Source organism: Chiroxiphia lanceolata, chromosome 5 (assembly GCF_009829145.1).
Source record: "Chiroxiphia lanceolata isolate bChiLan1 chromosome 5, bChiLan1.pri, whole genome shotgun sequence".
In the NCBI taxonomy this organism is placed as follows: domain Eukaryota; kingdom Metazoa; phylum Chordata; class Aves; order Passeriformes; family Pipridae; genus Chiroxiphia; species Chiroxiphia lanceolata.
Genome location: NC_045641.1, coordinates 14,506,716 through 14,533,186, shown reverse-complemented (window position 1 = coordinate 14,533,186; position 26,471 = coordinate 14,506,716). Strand labels below are relative to the sequence as shown.

At 36.5% G+C, this 26,471-nt stretch overlaps 1 protein-coding gene across 1 annotated transcript in view; it reads left to right on the top strand.

Annotated features, from left to right (window-relative positions):
• Nucleotides 1-11,218: 11,218 nt before the first annotated feature.
• The window catches only part of COG5 (component of oligomeric golgi complex 5), a 104,661-nt gene continuing 89,408 nt past the window's right edge, over nt 11,219-26,471 (top strand). Inside the window, exon 1 of the mRNA XM_032688796.1 lies at nt 11,219-11,328. The gene's annotated coding sequence lies outside the window, so the exon portion shown is untranslated. The remainder of the gene's footprint in view (nt 11,329-26,471) is intronic.

Sequence of the window (26,471 nt, the reverse complement as noted above, 5' to 3'; positions counted from 1 at the left end):
TCCATGTTTGAGGAGCAGCTGTGCAGGGATGCTCTTCCAATTCCCTTTCACTGGTGTTCGTAGCTGGGCACTTACTCGGGTATGTGACGTCTCAGTTTTGGGGGCTGTGGTGAACACTACAGAGTAGCTCCTGTGGGGTGGGTTGGGAGGGATGTGGCATTTCCTTCAGTGCCCTTGTGTCCTTGTTAGTGCACGTACAGCTAAACATTATAATAACAGTACACTTTTTAATCAAGTTGCGATGAATGTTGTGGAGGTGACAAGAAAGATTTAAAGCTGTTTTCTGTTTACATCCAGATCATACAAGATAGAAGGTGTTAAAGCATCATCAGAGGCAAATGTTGTTAAATACTTTTATAGTTGTATTGGAAGACCAAAAGACAGGCACCTGCGAAGGCTAACTTGAAATGCAAGTACTTGAAATATGAACACTGTTACATTCAGTTTGGCTTTCAAACAACATTCTTTTCTTGCCTATCTTTTTAGTACTGTTGATAAGTTTTATTATTGCTATAAGAATTGGCAAGAATTCTAGCAGACTGGGCAGATTTCTGCCATAGGCTGATTTCTAAATTTCAGAAAGGCTTTACTGTAGGAGATAAGATGTATTTCATCAGGTTTTAAAATTTTGCGATTATGTTCAAGTTGCCTACAGCAGCACTTTGGGTAACACAAGGTTCAATTTGTTCTCCCACAAAGTATCAGAGATACATAAAACCTGTGTGATTTATAGCCTCTGCAGCTATTGTCAACTTATCTGTTGACTATAAAGATGATAAAAACAAGTAAATCTGCAGCCAGTTGCAGGAAGTTATTGATGATATGCCCAGTGAGAGGTGGGAGGAATTAAAAATGCATTTATTAAAGACAAAAATTACATGTATTCTAGAGTACCGAGGGAGTTAATGTAGCTGATACTAAAGAAAATGCAGTTCTGCTTTTGCAGAAGTGTTTTCCTGAAGGTGTAAGTATGAAAGGGGTGAATGGTGGGTGTTGAAAAGAGTCAGGAGAGACCCATAAGGAGAGAGGAATATGAAAGAAATATTTGCAGCTTATATATATAGTAAAGAAAAAAGTAGTATTCCCCTTTATCCAGGGGCCTAGATAGCATGGCTTTATTTATTAGTTTGGTTTTACAGCACTGCAGCACTACTGATGTTAAAGTATCTCCTTACATTTACAAGTGTGTGTTAGAAGTGACCCCTGTTCTCTCGTGTGCAATCTGAGATTTTTGGATGCACATATTAGTGCAAAAATAATGATAAAAATGATATCTCATTAAAAAGAGAAAAATGAAGTGTAATTAGAAATAGCTAGTTCAGTATGGTAATTGTAGACTTGTAGACCTTTAAGTCTGTAACTGCCTGTGTATACCTTTATCCAGATGTAAAGTATTCAAGAATTAGGTCATCAACCATTAGCATAATGAATTAAAACTCACAAATGAACCAACATCTCTATTGCCTTCCTTCAAGGACTGATTCAGCGAAGAGTCAGCCATCTTTGCCATCTCAGCAACCGGTGGGATGTTTGAAAGAAGTTATTTTTGACTAAATTCCTGAGACACATCATCATTTTCCTTCATTTTCTTTTATCATGGCATGTGTCTGTTGCAACATGTGCTGGTACTGATGGAAACTGAATCATCACACCTTTACATAATGCTCTATATTGAGAAATTCTACTTAGCTATTGAACAATAACATATTAATAGTATTTAAAAGCTGCCGAAAAGACTAGTATTTTCAGGTCAACATGTAAATTTAGGTTATCTTTTACATTTTTCTGCTCATAACTATTTTCCTTGCTTTCATGGCTTTAGTTACGACGCTAACTTAGGCAAACAAGAGGCAGCCAAAGTCATATACCTTCATTTAAATGAGTCCTTGTGTTTGCTCGGGAAAGAGATGGTTTCCCTCATCCACTCCATTTGGAAGGGCATAATTCTTTTACATGGTTTATGATGCAGTTGCAATGTATTTTCAATGCAATTATCTCTGGTAGATGTGAGAGTACATTTTTTCCATCCTGCTTCATTTTGTTTACTGATGTGATGCTCCATTTCAAGGAGGACTGCTTATTGTTCACCTGTTGAGATTTTAAGAAATATTTTCCTGACAGTAAAAATCCCGATTACTGTCTGCTTGAAATTTATTAAAAACAAGCTTTATTATCCCCTTTCTTTTACAGTTTTGGATGCTCTCCTGAAATTTGAGCAGAAATGCCGTTGGCATCAGTAATGAGCAAGCAGTGCAAAGCTGTGGGCTTAGGTGGGGGTGGGGAGAAACCTGTATAAGTGGAAAGCATATGATGGCACTGCATTACTCTTACAGATTAATAAGACCAAACTGTATGAACTGATTTGTATTTGTATCCTTTCACTACAATCCTTCGCATTTTTCTATATATTATCATTGAGCATGCTGTCATTCACTCAACTCTTTCAAAGCTTAAGTTCATTTCTTCTGTAGTGCCCCACTTGGGCTAGATCTCTCTCCTGTTCCATATTATCCCTTTCTGTCCCCCTTTCTGTTTCCAACTCTTTCACACATGCTGTACATTTGCTTTGCGTCTATGATGCTATGAAGTCTGTGCAAAACTGAAATAGGACAACTAGATTTTTACTGGCAACATATTTTATTTTTACTTCACTCCAAAAAAAGCCCAAGAGGAGTATTGACTTGTAGAGGTATTATTGCTTTGTAGGCAGAATAAATTTGATTTTGGAAGTCCATATGTGTCTGAAGAGCAGTTCCTTATCTGTGCAGAGTCTAAATTAAACTTCAATGAATTTATTATGGAGAAGTAGGGGTTTTTTTCTCTGTTTGTTTTTAATGAAGAACAGTCTTAACTATCAGAATAAAATATGGACTTTGTAAATTATATAGATACTGGGTTTGTTTTCATGATGATAGATTTTGTTTCATGTTACCTGTGGTAACCTGTGGTACCTTGTTTCAAGACCTGTGGTACTTGTAATTTATAGCCATTGGTGTAAGAAATTTTCGTTCAAATATTTTCTATTTTTAGGCCATAGCTCAGAATATTTAGGGTGAAGTTGGTTTTACCTCCACCCAAATGATAAATGATGAATGGCATGAATGTTACAGTTCTTTGTCAGTATCTTATCACAGAGACTTTAGGAAAAAATTGCAGTTTTAATTACTAAAATGTTTTGGGAACTCTTGAGGAAGTTTCTCAAATCACCTCGTTTTGAGGAAAGGCTTAAGATTAGGGCGATTTTTAAAGTTCTAGGTCCTGATGTTTCACAGTTTAACAATTTTAATTATATTAAAGTGTAATGTGTGCATTCCTGAAGGTTAATATCCTCCATAGGTAAGATGTATGGAACCACAAGTATGGTATTGTGCCCACATGTCTAATCAGAATTTCCACAATGCTGTAGCTTATGTCTCTTACCTTTTGTTCTATCTGTGTGCACCTCTGAGAAAGGGCTGTCTGTCTTTTCCTGACCACCTGTCAGGTAGCAGAAGATACAGTTAGATCTCTTCTTAGTCTTCTCTTTTCTAGGTTAACAAAGTCAGTTTTCTCAGCCTCTCCTCACATTCATGCTTCAGTCCCCTGTCTTGGTGGTTCCCTGGACTCACTCCAGTTTGTCCGGATCTCTTTTACTGGGAGGCAAGGAGTACAGTGGCCTTACAAGTGCCACTTGTTTATGTTAAACTTTCTGTCCACTGGGTCTATTTCTACAAAGCTTCTTTCCAGTCAGTGAGCACCCGACCTGCTCCTGTGGACAGGGTCAAGCCATCCCAGGTGAACAGGGATTAACTCACTTTTGTTGAGCTTTGCAATGTTTTTGTCTGTCCTTTTCTTGAGATTGCTGAGGGTCTTCAGAATGGCAGCCCTGCAGCGTACTGAGCTCTTCCCCTGAATTGCTGTTGCCCATAAACTCACCGGGGGTTAATTCTGTGCTGTCACTCAGGTTACTGACTATGACATTAAGCCCTATCAGCCTCAGGGCTGATCAGCCACCATCTGCATGTGGGGTTGCTGCCTGCTCCCCTTTGAGCCCGCAGTCCAGGCAGCTGAGGAGACAGTGGGCAAAACTGAAAGTAGCAGGCTTAGTAGGTCGTGGTTAAGTAAGGTTGTGAGTCTGTATTCAAGGGTGAGGGGGAGGGATGGGGGAGATCTAATGGTGCGTGGGAGGGGGAACCTTAAAGGAGTTCAACAACTCTTGCTTTAGGCCTAAGTGAGTGTGGGAGTTGTGTGGTATAACTTGTGATTAGACCTAAGTAATGTTTGTCTTGGTGTGTTAAGCTATTTTCTGAATCATGGCATTTTCACAGGAATGTCTCCAAAATTTGGTTCTCATTGTTAAGTCAGTGATGATGATAAAAATAGATATCAAACTCATTTCCATCAAATCCAGATCCTGCGTGGCATCTGATTTCCAGCCCAGAGAGCAGTAGGAATTAACTCTTCCATCAAAAGAACTTAAACACAGCTTTAATATAATGTAGAAATAGCTAGTCAGTCTTCCTCACTGCTCCTCTGTAATTGTTATCAACTTGGGGTGTGTTTTTTGGTATTTCTGAATGCAGTCTGGAGAGAAAAAGCAAGTTTCCTCTGTAGATAGGATTGGACATAGGTGATTATTAAAGCACTGCTAAATATTTTAACACAAACCATATCCTATAAAAATACCAGGAACATTCCTTTGGAGGAAACAAAGCTGATCCCAAATGCAGGATGACAACCTGCCTGTACACTGAAAATTTTGCCCTTTGTTTTAACATGCTAGAAAAAATTCAATTTTTTCATACCTACATGTTCTCTAAAATCAGTTTTCTTCTGAAGTAAAGCTTTAATCAGCTTTAATTCCCCATCATTGGAAGTGTTCAAGGTCAGGTTGAACAGGTTGAACAGGGCTTTGAGCCTTCCACTTTGATAAAGTGGAAGGTGTCCCTACCCACGGGGGGGGGGGGTGCTACTTCTGACCCAAACCATTCTATAATAACATAATGTAGATGGCAGGTCTGTTTTACGGTACAAGGTAATGGTGTTTAAATGAGCAGTTCACGTTTTGCTTTCTTTGAACCGTATACTTTCCACCAGTTTGATTTTGGTACTGTTAACCTTGTTTCTTTAAACCAGTCTTGGGATGTGATTGATATGAAAAGCTGTGAAGTGCTTTGCTTTGTTTTTATTTTTCGTGTCCCCCTTCACTAGGGACATCTATCAGATTACTAAACCCGGTTGTCTAATACATTCTATTTCCTTTTCTGGACTTAAACAGCTGCAATGTTTTAATGTGCTGTCTGACAAAGCAAATAGAAATACAGCACCATGGGCCCCTCTCAGTTTCTGGCTCCATCAGGACAGTTTTGACTCACTTAATGTTGCCAAACAGCTGAAAACTGAAACCTTATGTATTATGCATATAAGTAGTTAATTTTTAAGATGGTAGAAATTGGTTAAGTAAAGACCAGATTTCTTAGGGAGTTAATGGCATTTTAGTGGCACAGAGAGATTTTATTCTCAGTTGTTTCACTGAAGAAATATTAGCAGGAATTTTGTCCTATAGGAAAAGGAAAGGAAGATACCAAGAGTTTTCCAAGAAACTGGCATTTTAGTAAAATAAAACTTTCTTCCTCTTTAATAATGAATTCATAATACCTGCAGAAAAAATCCAAATTAAAATTATAAGATTAAAAATTAATAATTTTGTAAAGTATATCTGAAATATATGACATTGTATATGCCACATAGTGTAGAGCAATTGCATTCTTATTTTGAACACTTTACAAGGCACCGTATGCAGTTTTTATAGGAATAAACATCTTTTTCTGAAGAGCTCAAGTTGTATAAAATGGCTGTAAGATATTGTTTCATAGTAACTGTAGTGGAGTCCCTTCCACTTGATTTAAAGGCTTAATATAAGCCTTACTTCAGCAAGTACTTTGGTGCCTGGTGCAGAGTGTGGGGCAGTCATTTCAGCCTAAGTGGAGAATTAGTCTCATTAAAACAGAACATGAGTAAAGGTTCTTTTTGGAAGCATCAGCTTCCAGTTTAAAGACTTAAAAATGTGTCTGCTCTTGCCATTCCCCGCCTGCCCTATGCATCAATTGCATGGCAAATTTAAGTGCCTTCAAGAAGCAGACTATTGTCCTTTAAGTTACATGTTTGCCTATTCCACTTAGAGACTAGACATGTAATATAAAACCTTAGGTTGCTTTCACGAAAGGGTGAACATACGTTTTCTGCTGGGGAATTGGGATCTCGTACTCTGTTCTAAGACTGACTTTGGTTTTACATTACCTCTATTGATGAAAACAGGCAAATTGGCATATTCAGACCCAGCAGCATCCTGGGTTCGGATACAAGTGAGGCAAAGAGGATCTTGTCCTTCCTTTTCAGTAGGTAGTGCTATAACTGACATTTCCATTAAGACCATGGAAGCTTCTGTGCTGGATTAGATTTGTGGCTCATTTGAATTAGGAAATCACTTTGAGGTACGTAAGAAGCAGATGAAAAAAAAGTTCAAATGGATTCTCAGCAATTCTAACAAATCAATCCACTCGGGTTTTTTGTGATTATATCTAGGCACTAGTATAGGACCAAAGACTGAACTTTTAATAACCACTCTAAAATTAATTGCCATTACTGAATACTTGTCCCTCGTAGGAAAGATGTTATGTATTTTTACAGTATCTGTCCAGTCCTCCTAATTTTGTACAGCAGAAATAATATTGCAATAGCAGTTTAGATTTCAGTTTCATGAACATCTTCTACCAATGCACATATGAGCTTTTTACAATATTTCTTGATAATCATGTAACCTCTCATCTGCTGCATACTTAAATCACATCAGAACTCATGGGTATCATTTAGATCTGTTGACTTTTTGAAGTTTAAATTAGCAGTTTCTTAAAAAATTGTTGTTTTTCTTCATTATGGAAAAATAACAGTATCTTCTTAGAGTACAGATATCACCAACATTCTCTGCAACTAAGACTGAAAAACAAATAAATAACCAATGCAAAAGAAATAAGCCTCAAACCTTCGTTCAAACAGGCAAACAAAGACCTATTGTTTTATCATTCTATGATTTTATTTAGAATTTCAGAATGGCTTATTTTCCTTTAGTTACCCCGCCCCTTCCCAATCTCCCATAAAACACCTCTTAATTTGTCATTGGATTCTTGCAACTGGGGGAAGTGATGTGTGTGCGGATCTTAGGTGTTTACTCCAAGGGAATCCACTTTAGATGTTCTGAATTTCTTTCTTTCCCCTCTTTATTATTGTCACTGAGGTTAGTTCTCAGAGCACAGAAGGGTTTCTCTTTTGACTCAAGTAGCCTCCTGGGTGATGCAGCCTAAAGACGTTGGTTTATTACTGGCTATCCTGTTTTCCTCTTTGTTAGGGCGCCTGATTCTTCTCAGTAGACTTCTCTTGCTTCTCTAATTTCTAGCAAAGCTCAAATTCAACTCAGTCTATATAAGAGCCTAATGCAGTCATTGTGGAGCTCATATGGATGCTTCGTAGTTATCTCTGTTCCAAATATATTTTAATACTGAGAAAAAGTTTTAATTCAGATTCTTTTCTATCTTGTTTCTATATTATCACAAAGAATATTTAAGGTTAAAAAAAGAGATCACATAATAGAAAGATTCTGTGTTGGTGAGTCACTCAGATTAAGAAAAGCTAACTATGTTGCTCAAAGTATTGTTTTTCTACCTAATGTACTATGTGCATATTGGATTTGTCTCCATGAAACTCCTCTTACAGAACTATTGGGAAATATTGGTTTGAAAAATGCATTTTCAAGGAAGCATCTCAGGCAGGTAGATTAGAAAATCTGTTCAGGTTTTATAAAAAAGAAAATTTAGAATTGTAGTGACAAAATGTTTGTTTTATAAAGAAATACAAAGTTCTAACCCTTTGTTAGGCCTGGGGTAGATTATAAATGTCACTTACTCCTAGGTCTTAGTGTATTCTGCCTTGACATACCGTATTTTTGTTCAAGAAGAGGATTCAGCAGACAGTCTGTGGTTTAAATCCTTAAAAAGTATTTCCAGCTGTCTTTCCAGCTTAATAGGGGGTGATAGAAGGGAAGCAATACCAACACCCTATGGGAGAGTTAAGGATTTGCCTTTATGTTCATGAACCTATATAAGAGGTAGAGGTTATCAGAGGGATGAGAGAGGCAGAGGAATGATTTTAGGACCTAAAGCTCCCCTCCTAATTTCCTCCTGTCTCTACTGAGCAGAAGTGACTGGGGCAGCGGGCTGCATGTTGTGCTGCTCCATGCGAGGGCAATGCCTTGGTGGCTGCTCCACCAGCCTTGATGTGGTGTTATAAATACTTAGGCTCTAATTTGTTTAAGGCACAAGTCTTCCCAAAGTAAACAAATGTTATATATGTGCTTTTAAAATCTGTTAAGGGAGAGATGTCAGTTATAAATACTAGTCACTAAATCTGTTAGGGTTAATATAGTTTTACTCAGACTTAAGGTTAAAGTAGATGGAAAGCTGACAAGTTTTACACTGGGCCCCAGTCCCCAGAGTCTGTACCAACTGAGGAATGAGCCATTGTGTTAGCTTAATTCCTGACCAGAAGACACAAGTACCTTACAGCCCATGTCTCACTCACCTCTGATCATGACCACAATGTTATGACTGACTGTGCCTGGCAAGAAATAGAATAATGATGCACAAGTGCTGAAGCAAAATCCTACATTTGCTAGTCCCTGGGTTAATAACTGGTAGTATCTTTGTTGTATTTCACTTGACAGGGTTTTTTTTACTAACTAGAATCGACTGGTTGAAATGTGCGAGTTCCTCTGCAATATTTTAAATAAACTGGATCCTAAATGCACAGGTGTCCTGGCAGTGATCTGGCTGCCCTTGTGTCAACTGCCCTTCTGCTCGGTTTAATCGTGCTGTCCATGGCAGCAATATCACTCTCGAGAGTACACAAGTGTAGAGATTTCTAATATTGTGTCTGCTTGGACAATAAAAACTATCCGAAGGCACCCTGCCTGTATTGCAGCTTCTGCTCTCACACAGGAATGGCACTTGCTGGTGTTTCTGCCATAGACCTGCTGTCCTTACGGAAACTGCATTTCTTTGAAATATGTGTAATATGGTTGTTAGAGCTTCCCTACTGGTTAGAATAGCAACTAAGAGAATCCGTAGTCGGATGTCTAGCCACTGTTTTGAAGTCCTGCTGAAATGCATTGTCCCAAGGCATTTGTTAGGATTGCAGGAAATTTGGAACAAAGCTGCAGATTTTAGCAGTTTAGCAGGAGGTGGCTGGCAGTCTGAGGCACAGATGGAGGTTTTGGAGAAGCCAAAGCAGCATGGTCTTCTGTTCTTTTCTTAAAATCATCAGAGGGATTAGATTTTTAGCACTTGAAGTGACTTAATTTAGATTTTGAGATAAAACACAGCAGGAGAAACAATCTCTTTTTAGTCTCTTCCTCAGATTTTTCTGTGGATTTAGGATATCAGAACTGTGTTATAATTTTATTTTGTTTAAGCGGCCTGGGATTGCAAAATATGATATTATACCATAAGTGAACTTCACAGCAGTTCTCGTATTTGTGGGTATAAATTTTTGGTAATATTTGCACCTTTTTAACCTTGTTGTTGCCGAGAAACTTCTTCAGAGTTTACTGTGGCAGCAGACTTATCTGCGGGTAGTTCTTTGCTCTTTTTTTTTTTCTGTGCAGCTGAAAGAGAGGTGTCAGAAACTAGTCTTCACATTCAAGACACTTGCTCATTGGAACTAGTGGCAGTTTAATATTAGTTTTAATGAGTTCATATGTAAGGCCACCTGTAGAGATGCAGCTTAGTCACAGCAAAAAGTTGCAGGGAAGTAACGGGTAAGTGTGGGTGCTGTAGCCCCTGGCAAAAGCAGCTTTGTAAGCACACCTGCATATAGGCTTCATTAATGGCTGTGCAGTGCAATGTGTGCTGTCCTGCTGCTTGGCCATCCTCTGACTCCTCTGATCTGTTTTTAAACAAATGCATGAAGACAAAAGCATTTGCAGGCCTTTTCTTAGTAGGCTAAAACCTATTTGACATACTGTACTGTTAAGAGATAATTTCCTTTATGCCTTTCTAAGCTTTACAGTGGTTTTCATGAACAGGTACAGGGATGTTCTCTACATAGCTGGAATGACTCACTTGGAATTTTGTGTTCATTTGTGAACATGTGATTGCTAAAATGAGTTTATTGTGAATAAACAAAAATAAAAGGCTACCAAAGTGAAAGGTTATTTGTCAAAGATTTAACAGTTGGTGAATTTAGCTCAAATTTTTAAGTCTGTGCCTTATATAAACTTTCTGGGAAGACATAAAAGGAAGATAAATTTATTAGGAAGTCGTAGAGGGCTGGTTATAAATGGAAATAGTGGAACATCATCTTATGGAGGAAGTATCTGACACTGGCTGAAATGCCTTGGCCATTTTTATGTTTTTTGTTCTTTCAAAAGAAGCAGTGGACAACCAGCTTGATTAAGCAAAATGCTGAAAAATGTGTAAATGAGAGTAGTTCTGCGTTGTCTTGCAGATAAGTGGTAGCGTAAAGGTCTAGGCTACCTTGACATGGGGAACTGAGTTATTTAAATCCAGAAAGATCAAAAAGGAGGAAAAAAAAAACATTGAGAAAAGTTCAGTTTGAATAGATTTTATTGCTGCAGTCACCAGTCCAGCCCAGCAATCTGTAGCTACTCTGCTGATGGTGGTTCCCAGTGGTAATAAATTTTGTGATGATTCCGTGATTAGAAAAGAAAAAATATATATTCTTTTCTTCTTGCCATTCTTCTGTGTTTGATTCCAAATGTGTAGAAGTGCAATTTAAATATTTGAAGTATAATTAAATTTTTTAACGTATAATGCATCTTTAATTTCAGATCTTAAAAACAATATGCTTATTCAAATATCTCTTTAGAGAGTTTAACAATCTAGTAATGCTTTGCACTCTCTTTGACAATCTCTGGGTCTAGAGAATTGCATTGAAGTAAATTCAATGTATCAATATCCAGGTTTTCTTGAGTAATAACCCTTTGATTTTCAGTTTTTCTGGTCTAAGATATTACTTTGATGTACTCTATTGTCAAGTGTTGTATACAAAAATGTCCCTTGGAACTGACTGTAATTTTGAAAGGTTTTAACATGCTTAAAGTGTTCCATTATCCCATGTTGTGCTTATCAATGTTTTGTGCTTTTATAGATATCTTTCTCAAGGGATAGATCTGTCTGGATATAAGTAATTGAAAATGACCTGCTTTTTATTGCAAGAGCTCGGCTTGAGGTGGAAAACCAGGCTAAAAGGTTGCTTGAGCAAGGTGTGGAGACTCAGGTAAAATACACTTTCTTCTTCACTTCCTTTCAAAAGTAAAGTTGAACTTGATTTCCTTGCTTGTGTTAGCTTTGTCTAGTGGAAATTAAACTGAAAAAAGTCTATGTGAATAATCTCACACACATGACATATTCAAAGAAATGACAAAACTGGTCTTGTACAGGCATTTACAGGAAAAAAATTTTGCAGGATCTAACCCTGAAATTTGGGTAGAAAGTAGGGGGGGGGGGGGGGGGGTGGGGGGGGGTGAGGTGCTGATATGAAGACTTTAACTGTAAACACTGTCACAAAAGCTTGATGCATTAAACACCATACTACACTGCCAAATTGCCAAGCTGTATAGATACGAAAAATGCAGTTTCTTAAACTGTAAGAAGATTTCTACATTTTAACTGTGCAGAAATAATATTGAAAAAGATTTGAAAGATTTTGCATTAAAACTTTAAAGAGTTTTAAACTTTGAGGTAAATATTCACTGTAGGGAATATAAAAATGAATATGCATAATTACATTCATCCATATTAAATGTAATTATCTACATTTTAATAACCTAGCTACATTTATTAACTATTTGTAGTATCTTTATTGCTGTTTTCTTGTCTTTTTAAAATGTAATGTTCTTTTGTCTATACTTTTTAGAATTCTTTAAAAACTAAAGTATTTCAAATCCCCATTTCTAGTAAGAAGAAAAATCTGGTACAAGTTTGTATCAAGTTTGGATTTTAAATTAGAGAACAGAGAGGCTTAGAGTAAAACATTTTTATGCAAGAGTTAAACTTCTCTGTAAGTCGATATGGCATTTGTTTATACTGTTGAAGGTTAAAATATGAATTTTATACAGAATGGAAAACCTCTTCAGTAAATTGGCTAGGTTAGACAATTGAGGATTAAAATTATCAGTATGTTTCAAACTTTTTCTTAGACCTCTCATTTCAACTAATTTTCCGCAGTAAGTCATGGTTGTGGTAAATACCCTTGACTATTTACTGATAGCAAAGTGATATATAAAACCACTGTCATTTTTCACCTGATTACAATTCCAGTGTTGAAACTTCTGGCTATTTGAGAATGTTGCCAAGCTGTGACTGGACTCATTGCAAGCTATGAAACATATAAAATGTTAAATAAAAATTGACCAAAGATACGGCCTAAGAAAAAGCAAGCGGACACTTATTTTAAATGTAGCAAAGTCTTCATCAGTGTGTACTCCTTCTAGTTTTTCATGTCAGATTTGACCTTCTCTAATACTTTTCTCTCATTAATACTAAAGTGAAACTGGCAGAGAAACCTGGGGAAATCAATCCCACTCCACCTGAAAATTGACAGATTTATTAGGTGTTCCAGGCTGTATCCAGGTAATCAAGAGATTATTAAAGCATATGCCTGTTGTGCTTTAGCCAGGGGCCTGTTTCCAACAAATGGAAGATTGTCTGGAAGAAAATTATTAGTGCTTAGTCATATCAGAAGTGGGGATGTTTTCATGAAGAGGTGTTGGGTTATGCTTCACAGATTTGTTATTGGATATGATTCGTGAATTTATGTTGGGAAAAATAGTATGCTTTAGAAAATGCACATGCAGGCACTGCCCAAGAAATCTAGACTTTGAGATATGACTAGTAGATCATATCTTTGATTCCTATTATGTAACTGTGTGTTTTATTGACAAGCTGATTTACATTTACACCTTCCACGCCCTGACATTTCCTACAAGAGGACATGGCATCTTCATTTTTTTCCTGCATTTGGTACTACAGGGTTCTTCAGATGGACTGTCTTCCTGCTAGCGTCTATTCTGGTGGCCAAGTCTGTACCTTTGGAAATAGTGCATCTCTTTTTTTTTTCCAGGTGGTTCTTCACTTATTTGATATTCATATCTGCAATTGCAATTTTAGTTTTCACCTTTGTTTTGATCTGCTGTGTAAATAATACATGAGATCGGTTGCCTACGTAAGAGCGAGCTGTATTTCTGTTTTCCATCTAGCCCTTTTCAGCAATGCCTTAAGAAGAGAGTTTGCCTTGTGTCTCCATTTCAGAGTATTTCAGTGTTCACCTGGAAGAGAAGTGGGAAGTAGAAATACATAAAAAACCTATAAATATCTCCTTTTAAGCAAAAGGCATTGCAATTTGGCGAATGTCTTTTCTAGAATTCAGAGTTTTTTTCGGAGATGCTGCTAGAAGTTACTCTGACAAAAAGAACAGAGCTAAAAAGTTTAAACTGCCACTTTCAACATTTTTATTTATCTCCTTTGGTTAGGTTAGAAAGTATTTTCGTTATTTTGGTTATTAATTTAATGATGTATAAGCTAATGAGCTGTGCATAGATTTCCCCAAATAACCTTCAGCAGTAGCACAGGAAACCAGATACTTACACCTAAGTAATACATTGTCTTTTTCTCTACGATGTAATACAAATTTTTATAGCATGTTCACCACTGTGACATTTGTGTATTTCTCTGAGGAAGTGAAATCTCTTTCCCCCTTTGTTTGGAAGTGTGGTATTAGCCATTGACTGCTTCAGAAGTGAAGGCTTCAACTCATGTTCCTTGTGGTATCTTAAAGCTGCCATCTGGGTTTAAAGTAGAAGTGTCTGTCTAGACTTAACAGGCTTTCATAGAGCTGCCAACCATACTTGTCTTCCTAACCCTTTTAGAAAGAGTAATCTTTCTTTGCTATTGTTGACAAAAGTAATACAAATAATAGCAAACCCGATCACACAGGGGTACCGGTGGCTACAGGCAGGTTTTTTTATTGTCACGTATGCTTTGTTAGCCACTCCTGGTGTACATAGCACAGACTGATGATTTTTCGTGACTCACAGAACAGTTTCAAGGAAATAGATTTCAAACCCCTGTCCTTACTGTTTAGTCCGGACCTCCTCGCTAACTTTCCTTCACGCTGTAAGCAGGTTAATGGCAGATAGCATAGAAAGCAGGAGAGACTCCTCTAGCAGAGATTCATCGAGAACTTTAAAAAAGTCACCCTTCTAAGAGAAGGGACAGCAATGTTTTCTACTTTAAAAGGAAAAAAAAAAAAAAGACGTACTCTATCCATCTTGGAACCATCTGAAGCATCCCCAGCATTTCTTTCGCTCCCAGGATGAACCATAGGCTGGAGAAGAATCTGAATTTGCTCTTGGCACCTCTTCACACCTATTTTCAACAGCAATATTGTGTGAAGATCTGAATAATAAGAGATTACTGGGAACAAGAGAAATTTGTTAAGATCACCGTAGCTCAATTCCAGGTAGAACTATTTTTCCAGACACAGTGTTGGAGCTGCTGTGCTTACAAAGAAGAAACGTTTCTCTGCAGCTTAGCTCACTCTTCAAACTCTTTCTGCTGTGTACTGACATGCTTAATGTTGGCCTTACAGCCAGGGATGACCAGACTTAGTTCCATCTGCTAGTGACAGCATTGGTAGCATTAAGAGCCAGGCCATGTGTGTGCAGAAAAGAGTTGGAAAAGAGGACTATGTATAATTAAAGATTGATTAAAATATAAATATCCATTTAGGTCAAGCAAGATGTGGTGTGGAAATGAGAGTAGAACTCATATATCTGTGGGTTTACACCTTAAACAGTTTGTCCTTGTGTGTGTTACAGAAACATTCTGTATCTTTGATCATAAAGAGTAAAAATTTTCTTTCTTTGTCTCCTGAAGGCATCTGTAGATGTAAGACTACTTCTTTTTTGAGGTTTTGAATAAATCATGTGATGGTTGTTGTCCAATTTCCCTTATTTAAGGTGTGGGAAAATTTATTTACGTGCCTAGCATGGATCTGGGGAGAATTAAATTCAGTGATAATTCATTGAAATTGTTCTGGTGATCATGTAGTGAGGTGTCCTGATCATGTTAGAGAAAGAAAAAAATAAATGTAAACTTAATAACTGTCCTTTGTCCAAATGCATGTTAAATTGTGTCTGCAGGTTTTTTTAAAATACACAGATTTATTTTTTCCAAAATTATGAGCTTTGCTCACAGAATAAAGGAGAGGGGGGGAAACCCCCCAACATAAATAAATCTAAACTCTAATTATGAAAGATATTCAAATACTGGATTTGTATTCACAGGATATAATAGGTAAACAATATGATCTGAACAAAAATTTTTCAGTTATTCAGTGTAACATCTTCAAACTGTCATCATTTTAAGCATATTTGGGAGAATTTTGAGTTTTTATATTGTAACTCACCGAGTAGAATTTGTTTTGTGAATTGTTCTGTTTTGAATTCTTTTTCATACTGCACCGTTCCTGTAAGTTGTTGTCTCTGGAATAGGTACAGCTTTTTTTTTTTTTTTACATTAAAAAATTATTAACTAGATGTATATGCATAATTGTTCTTAACTAATGTTGTTCAGTGCCTGAGAAAAGTGATGGGTGGATGAAGTGTCTGCATAATTAACCAGTTGTCTGGAGGTGATTATCCAGAAGTTGCTCAATTTATCTCAGTTCAGGTTCCCTACACTAGGTGTTTGTATAGTACATCTTACAGTGTTATGGAAAAATTGGTGAAATTAATCTGACATCTTTCATAGATCAGCATTTAATCTCTTGTCAAGGATCTCTAATAGGTCTCTTCCTTATCCCCAAGGGATTGGAGGGTAAAGTATGCACATAATTGACCAGTTTTCCAGACACAATCATCAGGTTGCGTAATTTATTTCATTTCAGGGCCCTCTGATCTGAGTGCTTATGTAGCACAACTTGCAGTGTTATGGCAGGATTGGTGAAATTAATCTTTAATGTGTTCAATCTAATGTCAAGGATCTTAAGCAATACATGCTCTTTATTATCCTGTGGCAGCATTTTCCAGTTGTGCAAATACACTTGGAGGTGTTTGAGATATTTAGATATTAGGAATGGCTGGCACTGGGCTCCAGTTTTTCACTTTTTTGATGAAACATGAAAAATATGATAATGTTGCATTTTTTAATTGCTTCCTATTACTACTGCCAGAGGTGTGGATGGCTCTTGGATCATGACTCTCTCGGCAGGGTCCTGTGATCTTGAGTTTCTCAGTTTCAATCTTGCCTACTTTAGCAAGAGTATATGTTTCACTGAAACATCCTTTATTCTAGATTAGTTTATGATATTTTAACACTTTGATTTAAATCAAAGTATGCCTGCTTTTTTTTTGTTAGTTTAGTGTCATCTTCAGGTGAATGCTTTATAGTAAAATGGACTGTGCAAGTGTATGAATATGCTGTCTAAAGTTCTTGGCTCTATGGAGAAGAGCTTGACTGCAGAACAAAGTCTGATATCATAGGAGGATGTCACTTTGAGTGTTCCATGGTTGTGTAGTGGCCTCTTTAATGTTCATCTTTAGTTCATTTAGTTTAGAATCTGTTACATTACCCACACTCATGTACTAAGCTAGTCAAAAGCAAAATTTTAGCTTCCAGATGTTTTTGCCTGCTCTTTGCTGCTTTTACATATTAGCTTTCTTATTTTGTCATACCTTTTAAATGATTTAAGCCCTTGTGTACTTCAGAATGTCAGTAGAATTGATTGCTGTTATGTAGATATGCATAACTGCGTATGTGTGCATAATTACAAAATAATCATTAGAATAGCAAATAAAGTATAAAAAAAAAGAGAAAAGAACCCCTCCAATTTGGCACACAACCATTCATCTTTTTTATCCATATACTGTTAGTTACCCTCATAAAAAGCCTGGAATAACTGGTGTTGAAATGCTACTTTTTTTAAAGTCATAGAGTAATCATTGCTTTTTTTCATTTTTTTTCTTTTTTTTTGTTCTGGCATTTATTTCTACTTTGAAAGCTAGTGGTTAGAATTTAACTACATCACTGTCAAAAATTTAACCAATATAGTACACTTTAGGCAGTAGTTGTTATGTTTCCTTATTATTCCACAATCTTGATTCCCTGGGGGAGATCCTGATGGAAACTAGACTGAGACAGTTATTTCATAATAAAGTGATTGACTACAATATGATATAGAAATGGAATGCATTTTTGATTATTCAGTTTGAAGTCAATTTCTTGAATCTAGAATAAGAAGATGAAGTCTTACCTGTAAAAAAGGAAAATTGGAACCTGCTTGCTACTTTTGGCATAAGCTTAGGATGGTAGCTACAGTTGACTTTAAATCGTCTAGTTTTGCTGAGTGAAGGCAGAGTATGAGATCCAAAGCTTTGTATTTAAATTCATTTTAGCCACCCATTTTACTGCTTTTTCTAATTCTGATGTAGACAGAGAAGACTTATTTCAACGTGCTGTAGCTGTCATATTGGCTTTCATTGTGAAAGATTACAGTGGCATTTGAGTCTGTTTAATTAAAATCCTACTAACTTATACTATTTCTGTTCTTTCTTTTACAATAGCTTTGTATAGAGAACTTTCACATAATATGTTTAAATACCTTAGCAAGTTTTACTCTATCCTAACCTTTAAGTTTCTTTGTCATAGAAATATACTCATGTTGCATTATTCAATTTTATTTTCATCTTCAGTCTTATGCTTATGATTTTCATGATCTTGTTAACTTGCTAAATCAGATTCCTTCATCTGGCCATCTGGTGCATGGCACTACTGAAGGAGTTTTCAATAAATCTAAATTATTTTTTCCTTGAACTATTCTGTTAAGATGTGATCCAGCATAGTATGGCTCATCTAACAACCAAAAAATACCTTCCAAGTATGTATTCTTTATATCCTACATCTGAATGGTGAACTTCATGGGGATTAACCAAACCTTATGAAATTTTCCCTTGACTATTTTGGTCTAAAAATAATTCATTTTATCTTGAAGTATGATCTAATGGAACTGAAGTGTTAACTGTGCCTCAGTAATTCAAAATCACCAAGCTAAACACTAAGAATGAATTTATACCTCTGAACTCTGGATTAAAATAAACCACAGATTTCTCTGTAACATAATCGGCTGATACTGATATAACCTAGAATATCCTTTCAGTTTCCATAGGAACAGATGATAGAATGTTTTGAGTCTTGGAATAGCTAAAATGAATGTCTGACTTCAAGATAGTTCACTTTTATTTTTCAGCTTGCAACCTCTGCATGTAATGGCTAAACATGTGCCTTAAAAAAGAAAGGTGAAATATTGGCATAACACGTATTTTAAGTGGTTTTAGAAATAATAAAAATAATATTAAAAATAAAAATAAGGTGGTGTTGTGCATAATTCTTCAGGTGTTACCTCTGTGTTTTATTATACACATACAAAAAGTATTTTCAATTTCATAGGAGAAGAGAAACCAGTAATTATTCCATTGTGTTAATGGCTCATTAAATGTTGTAAAACAACAAAAAAAAATCTGTCTTGTTGGTCATCTCTAAATTTCATCTCCAGCCATTGCTTCACCTCACTGCCTTACACTGTGTAGGTGTATTTTCTCATTGGAATAATTTGTGCAGCACAAGAAAACTTCATGTAACCAGAAAGAAATGATCAGCAAAACTTAAACAGAATATATAGTGTGTTATTTAGGTGACTTTAGCAAAAGATGATTATTGAAGAACAGGCAGATGATTATTGAAGGAAACATGCTAGCCATAGTAGTAGTACTTGTTTTATTAGATGTTTGACATTGCTTTAACAGGTCATGTTGCTAAATCAGAGAAGACATGCTTTTAGTGTAAAAACATTAGCAAGATTTAAAAGATACCTCTTTCTTTGAGATGAATGGATGTCTAACTCCAATATTTATGTAGAGGGAAAATATGGAGGTCTTGTTAACAAACCATCGGGAGTCTGAATGTCTGTAACCTGAGGCATCGTGAATGCAGGTGGAAATGATAGTGTGTGACTGACTGTTCAGTACTTGGGCACTTTTTATTTGCTATACCTCCAGCATTTAAGATATTTGATCTTTAAACATTTTATATAGAAATAAGGATGGTTATGAAAGAAGAAAAAAAGAAATAAAAAAGAAGCAAAGCAGGGAAGAAATAACAAGTTAACTGTGATTCTCTTTTCAGTGAAACAAGTTTTCGGTCTGAGAATGGATCTGCACTGTGCTAATGTAGTTCAAATAGTAACCTTTTTCAAGTGTATTCCAGTTTTCAACTGCCATTAATATAGAAGACTCATGAGAGCTGTAGTTTTTGGAACATATGGGTGAATTTAATAGCAACATTTCGAAAATAGAAGGATTTTTAAATGAAAGTGGTATCTAGGGCTTTCCTGCTCAGTATCAGAATATTATTACTGTGGTAAATGTGCAGGGGACCCTGTGTCACATGTTACTTTCTGAATATTGATAGTTTTTCATTATTGATTCTGGTTTGCAATTTTGCAGCACTCTTTAGGAAATTCCTCATGAAGTGTGTAGTAGGTGGTTTAGGAAGGTATTAGAAAAACTCACTGCCACAAGTGGGCAAATTTGGTGAAGTTCTGAATGACAAGAAGTAAACAGGCAGGTTCTTAATGGAGTATTTGAGTTCACAAGTTTCTATGCCTTAACAATTAGGCAACACTGGCCCTTTTTAAAAGGCCTTGTTTCATGAAGATACCTTTTTTCCCCCATATGAATGTAACATTTTTTTCTTAAACAGATCTTGGAAGCCTCTATTTTCTAACCCAGTAATAGCAGCAACTGTAATTGTTCAACTTTTGAAGTACTTTGCAGTTAAAGTGGAAAAAGCATTGTGAAATGAATGTAAATTTTAGTTCTTTAATTTACGTTCAGCAGAAGGTTTCCTGGTGTGGGAGTGAGCAGGGGGGCTCACTAATTGGGCATGGAAGAGCCCCCTTGCCTTCCGTCAGCCGCTTTTCCCAGTTAGCAGCTCTTGTTGAGAGCCTGCCTTCCCAGCTCTGGGTTGTTCCCTGTGCAGCATTCTCACCTGCATTTGACTCCACATCCACTTCTGATAAACTCCTGCAATATTCAGGGTCAATTTTGGCTCTTATAAAGTTGAAGATTATTATATACCAGATACTGAAGTTATGAAGTGTCTGTTAGTAAAACAAACAAAATGCAGAGATTTTCCTTTTTGTGAGGAGGCAGTATGGGGAGATATTCTGTTACAATATATTAGGGATATGGTTTTGCAATCAAATTTAATTAGTTTGAGGTTAGAGAACATTTTTTCCTGGTTCTTTGGATTTTTATTTTTTTTCAAATCATATTAAAGCAAAGAACTGATAAGCGAAACAATTATTGTTTCCCAGATTTGGATTCGCATTGCCTGACTACCTCTGGGATGGTGGCAAAGACAGCAGCTTCCATCACAGTATCTAGGCATGTCCAGGGTTAGGGCATACAGCCATCCTATCTTGCTCCATTTTTCAGCTGGATGCTATTACACAAAGGCCTCAAAATGCCTTCAAAAGCATCCAAATTAAGAAGTCCTCTCACACTGACCATCTTGCTATATTACCGCTGTTGATTTCCAAGCTGTGACCCCAGCTGAACCCACTGCCTGCCATCTGAGAGCCCTATATTTGTATTTGAAACGCTCCTGCAGACTCCCATGGCCCAGGCGAGCCTGGCAGAACTGGGAACTGCCACCTCCTTTTCAGTTAGTGTCCCCTGGACCCTGCTAGAGAAGGGGTTGGCTCAGAGGTTTGGGTTACTTGGCCAGGGGAGTGATGTTTCTGGTTGGTCATCTGTTAGCACTCCTGGCTGTTAATTGTATGCCTGCTGGACACATGTTCCACAGAGTAGTCTGCAAAGCAGACAGCCCCACTGAGATGTTGTCAACAGCAAATGGAGCATGAAACAGCCTTCTCTTTTCCCTTTCCTCAATGGCAGGTTGCACACAACCTGGAATTCACAATTAGTTGATATGAGGCATTTTAAGCAAATATTGAAAATAGAAGAAAGCAGGAGACTGCATTTTGAGGAGAAACCTGCTTGGATAGACACATGCATATTTAATCAGTCTTCAGTAATTCATATAATAATAATGTGATGCATATGGTAATACAAGTGTTTAGTAATGGTTTTGACTGAAATTTTAATACCTAATTGGGAGTTGTTGCCTTTTACTTTGTACCTTAAAATTCTTTGGGAAAAGGTAGAATTAGCTTAAGTAAATTACTTAATATTACTGCAACCATGTGTGTTATACATATTTAACTGAAAATAATTAATTCCTGAAAGTCATTAAGTTTTTCTTAACTAAAAACTGTATCTGATTTTGTACAATATTTTTGTGCCGTGACCTCTTTCAGTACCTTTCCCAGAGAATCCATCGCTATCTAAACTGTCATTGTTTCCTTTAGTGTTTTTCTTCTGACAAGGTACTGCTTCATATTTGCTAGTCTGAATTTAAGGAAAAAAAAAAGATAGCTGCAGCAAATAGCATAAAGTGCTGATTTATGTTCTAAAAACAGCAAAAAAAGGGGAGATGTTGATATTGGTGCTCAGTTTTCTAATTTTCATAACAGTTTAAACATTTGTGATACTTTATTAAAATGATGAAGTCAAAGTTGTATCTTTCCTTTCTAACTTGACCCATTTTTATAATGCCATAAAATTTCTCAAGTTTTCATTAAATGGACTTTGGAGAATTTTGGTAGCATCTCTTTTACAAGCTCTAACCAAGTGTGGTACTTTTTTGAGTACAGTAAGGTGAAAATTGTTTCAGCAATTACTTGAATAATCAGTAATTTACATCCTGAGGCATTTCTGCTGTGTAAATGTGTTGGAATTGCAGAAGAAAGGAAAGTATAGTTGTCTTTGGAGACATCTCATGCCAGAAATCCAAATATACAGATTTTTGCAGGTCCCCCCAGTTCATTTTCATAGCCATAGTTTTGCCCCACTTTCACTTTTGCAGAGTGAAAGGCTTTTATAAGTCAGGAGGGAGCGATGAATTTCTCAGTGAATACTGTTGGGAAAACGGGACTACTTGGGAAGTACCTGAGCATACATTTTTAGAAGCCCACATTTTAGGGAGCATCTCTTCAAAGTAATGGAGATAGGATAGTACCAAAAATAGTCATGAGAGAGTTTTATCTAATCTACCCAGAATTAGTTCATGCCAAAATATATCCCTTGTACTCTCTTTGCTGAACCATGCTGAAGTGTGCACGACTGTTGCTGCCTCTGTTAGTCTTTTGGAACATAAGCATGGAAGTGAGTGCCCACGCCACAAGTTAGATGGGGCAATATGTTGATGTTTTCGTTCTGTTCTCTTTGATCACCAAGCATACATGTAACCAATTATTGGATGCTGATACATATTCCCTCTCCAGAGCTCAGGTGGTGCTCATGTTTGTGCAACTCTTCCCCTCCAGGAGCTGGGAAGAAGGGAAACTGGAAGGTGAACTCCATTCAGTCTTTCCCTTTCCCTCCTCCAGCACTGTATATGAGCAAAGCTGAAATGTATATGCATTTGGGGAGGAATGTGTGCTGTAGTGGGAGTTACCAGCAAGGAGGATGGGAGGGTGCCATATGTTCTCCTGCACTGCAGGTTTTACTCTTCCCTGGAGACTTTTCTAAAAGCCTGCTGATTTCTTGTCCAAAAAATGTAGTTGTCGTGCTGTACTTGATCAATGTTGAAGAAGATTTGGCTGTTACTGCTTAGTGCTGCAGTCGTTGTATTTTTTGGGGTGCAAGCACTGACTTATTTGAGAAAAGCCCAAGTCACCTTGTTCTTTGTTATTGATGTTAGGTGAAGGATTTTCCTGAATTCAGATCTAGGCCAGTATTTATTTATTATTGCTGTTGTGTTTTTTGTGTACTGCGTATTAAACCATGTTCCTCAAGCATGTGTGTATCACTCAATATAAACTTTTGGTATAACAATGTAACTCAGTTGCTTTTTGCGGCAGGTTTTTTTTCTGCCTAAGGAGATGTTAATGCTTGAGGCCTTTTTCATTCTCTCTGTCTTTCTACTTGACTCTTGTTTTATCCCCTTTTAAAATGCTAACTAGGAATCTGAATTTCAAAATTGTCTGCAGATAAATATAAGCAACCTTTTCACAGACTGAGGATTTTATCAGTTGCTGTGTTGTTACAGCTTATTCTTCTATACATTTGGGAAATTCACTCCCCTTAATTTAGCATCAGCCCTTCCATGATACCTAAGAATTAAATTTAATCTACCTCATGATCAAGGATATTTTTCTTTTTGGTAGCAAATAGCATTCCTCATGGAGACTCTCTGCCCACTTTTTCATGTATGGTGCAGTGGGAAAGCATCACTGTGTCAAGTTTGTGTTGCTTCAGTGCAGGCTATAAAAACCCCCATAAAAATTAATAAATTCATGGAGTTCTACAGTGAGCTGAGAAATCTTGTGCTGCTGTAGTCTGACCTGTATAGTGCTGCACACAGACTTAAATTCATTAGATGTTGAGTTGTAAGGTGTGAAGAATAAAAACTGTTATGAGCTGCAAATTACATTCTAAAGCAGGGGATTTGATAAGTAGTTAATTTTTATTGGACTGAGCAGTATTGAATTTATTTATTTTTATTTATTTTAAAATAAATTGTATAGTAAATAAAGTAGTCTTTCTGAGGTGGTTGTCACAGCAAAACTGGTGACAAAAATAAAGTGGATCATTGAAATAATGTCCTGGCATGTAAACATCTGAAAATTGATCCCATGCATATTATTTAAAAAGACACATTTGTTAATAATGAGGTCTGTATTTATACTTTTTGTTCTGTACGCAGTTTAGAAATCTTACAATTTTATAGATTATCTTTCAGATTTTCTCTTCAGAAGAGGTAAATTTTATCTTAGTTCTAAGACAAGTGACAAGAATTTTTAAGAAATGTTAGATTGTTGACTTCAACTAAAACGTAGATCTTAGATTAGTTTTTTTTTAATTCACAACTGAAGTCTTTTTCCCTACACTGGAAGTGCCTCATACTTTATGCCTTCATAGTGGTATGTGGAAGAGGGAACTTAATCCTACATCTTGATACATAACTGTACTTGCATATAATTTCTCTTTCACACTAAACTTTTCCTGTAAAGACTATTTCCATTGCATCTGTATACAATTTTTATGAACGAGTGATTCATTCTCTTTTTTTCTTGAAAATTATATTAGTAAATAAAGTGTACCCCAGGTAAAAGTACTAAATGTTCTGAAACACTGCTATGTTTTTCACACATAATACTATTATGTATTCCAGTTTCTATAAGGGATGTTTCCATCTTTATTGTCCGTATCGCACTGTGGCCTTATTTATATTTCACAGTAGTTAAGTTCACGGTTTATGTATCATTGAAACAAGGGAAAATACCAGGGGGATAGCAGCTGAATTTTAATAATGGATGAGGAATTGAATTGTAGTTGCAGTAGTTTTCCTAAAGCTCTTTTAGTTAAGGATCTCTGTCAACAGTCCCTTTGAATATTTTATATGTACTGAAGTTTTTTTCCCTTGGCTTCTGAGTATTCAGAGGAGGTCTGCCACAGCGATATACTAGTCATCATTTTTAACGTCCTTTCTACATCTAGGTTTGTGGGGTTTTTGGATGAGGGCAGGAGCTGGGCTGAATTACGGTTAAGTTCTAATATTGTCCTCGTCCTATGCTTAGGCCCAGGGTTGTTCCCTGCTGTACAGCTAACACCATCTCTTTTGATATACAAAAACTGTTGTGCAGGTTTCATACAAGTGGAGACTTTGACACAGAATCTGAAAATCTGCAGACAGTGTGACTGTACATAGGTGCTAAGAATATTATTTAACTGAGACTTTATTGAATTTTGTCTCTGAGGATCATCATTGGTTTTGTTTTGAAGTCACAGGGAATTTTCACACCAAACTAGTGTGAGTGTATATTACACATCTTAAAGGAACCCTACCAACCCAAACTGTTCTATGATACAATTACATAGCATCCAGTTATGCAGCAGCATCACATGTGAAACTTAGACTGGATCACTAGGCACAGTGTCCACAGTCAGCCAGTGATGTTGAGAGGTAGCCTTTTTTTATTCCTCGGAGCTGGGATAAAATTACAGACCAGTGTTACAGGCACTGTATTAATGTTTTAATTAAAGACAGAGGTCTTTTTTTCTTTTAGAAATATGTTCCCCTAAACCAGAGACACTTCATAGTTATTGTGAGTAGAATTCATATTCCATGTGCCTTAATATGACATTCAGTTTGTACAGGCTACTACTGTCTCTGCTTTGTGAATTCTAAGCTGGCCTGGTATAAATTGTGTACCATGATGGTCTGTCGTCATAGGCAATTTTAATAGTCCTGTCATCTCTTCTGTCTTTTTTAGATCCATGAGAATGTCGAATAGCACCAGAATTAGGACAGACAGTGAGACACACAGGTGTTCAAGTGTTGTACCCTTTCAGTTTTGAAGTGATCGTATAAATACTCTTTCAGTAGAGTTATCTCACCCTATTCTTTATGTCCATCTTATGGCAGTTCATGTTGCTTGGCTTAACTAAGAAAGAGTCACTTAGAATAGTCTCAGCCTTGCTTCAATCAAAACATATTACATCTTCTATTCAAAGGTACATTTCTCTGTCACAGAAATAAATTACTTCAGTTTGGCATGAGTTGTTTCTGACAAAGCCATTTTGGCTATTATTTAGCACCATATTAAAATTTACTTGTGCATATCAAAAGGTAATTTAACTGTGCAGTCAAATGTAAATAAGTTATTACTTTGTAGCAATAAGAGTTACAATATTACTGTGCTGTCTGATAGTACAGTTTTGAAGAACAGAAACATATGAGATGATAATTTCAGAATACCTCCAGTGTTAATGACTTTGTTATATGAGAGCTTTAAACTCCTTAATGTATTGTTTGGGTTTCAAACTAAAGTTTCTGGGAATTGCTCAAGTAGGTTGGCAATTAAGGTACTTTCTAGACGTAATTAGTGGAGCATACTGTAATTAATGAACTTGCAATCACAAAATGTAGATGCGTTCTTAAAGTACAACTTGGATAATGAAAACATTTACAACCTATATCATTCATGGAAAACAATAGTACTCCTTAATATAATTTGCAATGAATCAGTGAACTCTTTTTTTCCTTCTTCAGCCCCCGCTGCTGGCAGTTATTTTAAGATGAGAATTAGCGCTTACGTATATACAGCTCCTGTAAATTAGATGGATTAAAGAAAGCACATTTTTTACAATGCTGAAGCTGAAGTACCTTTTGTAAGGTGGGCTTACACATCAACTGTAAATGTGCAGCAGAATTCTTCTATAATAAAGTGTTTAT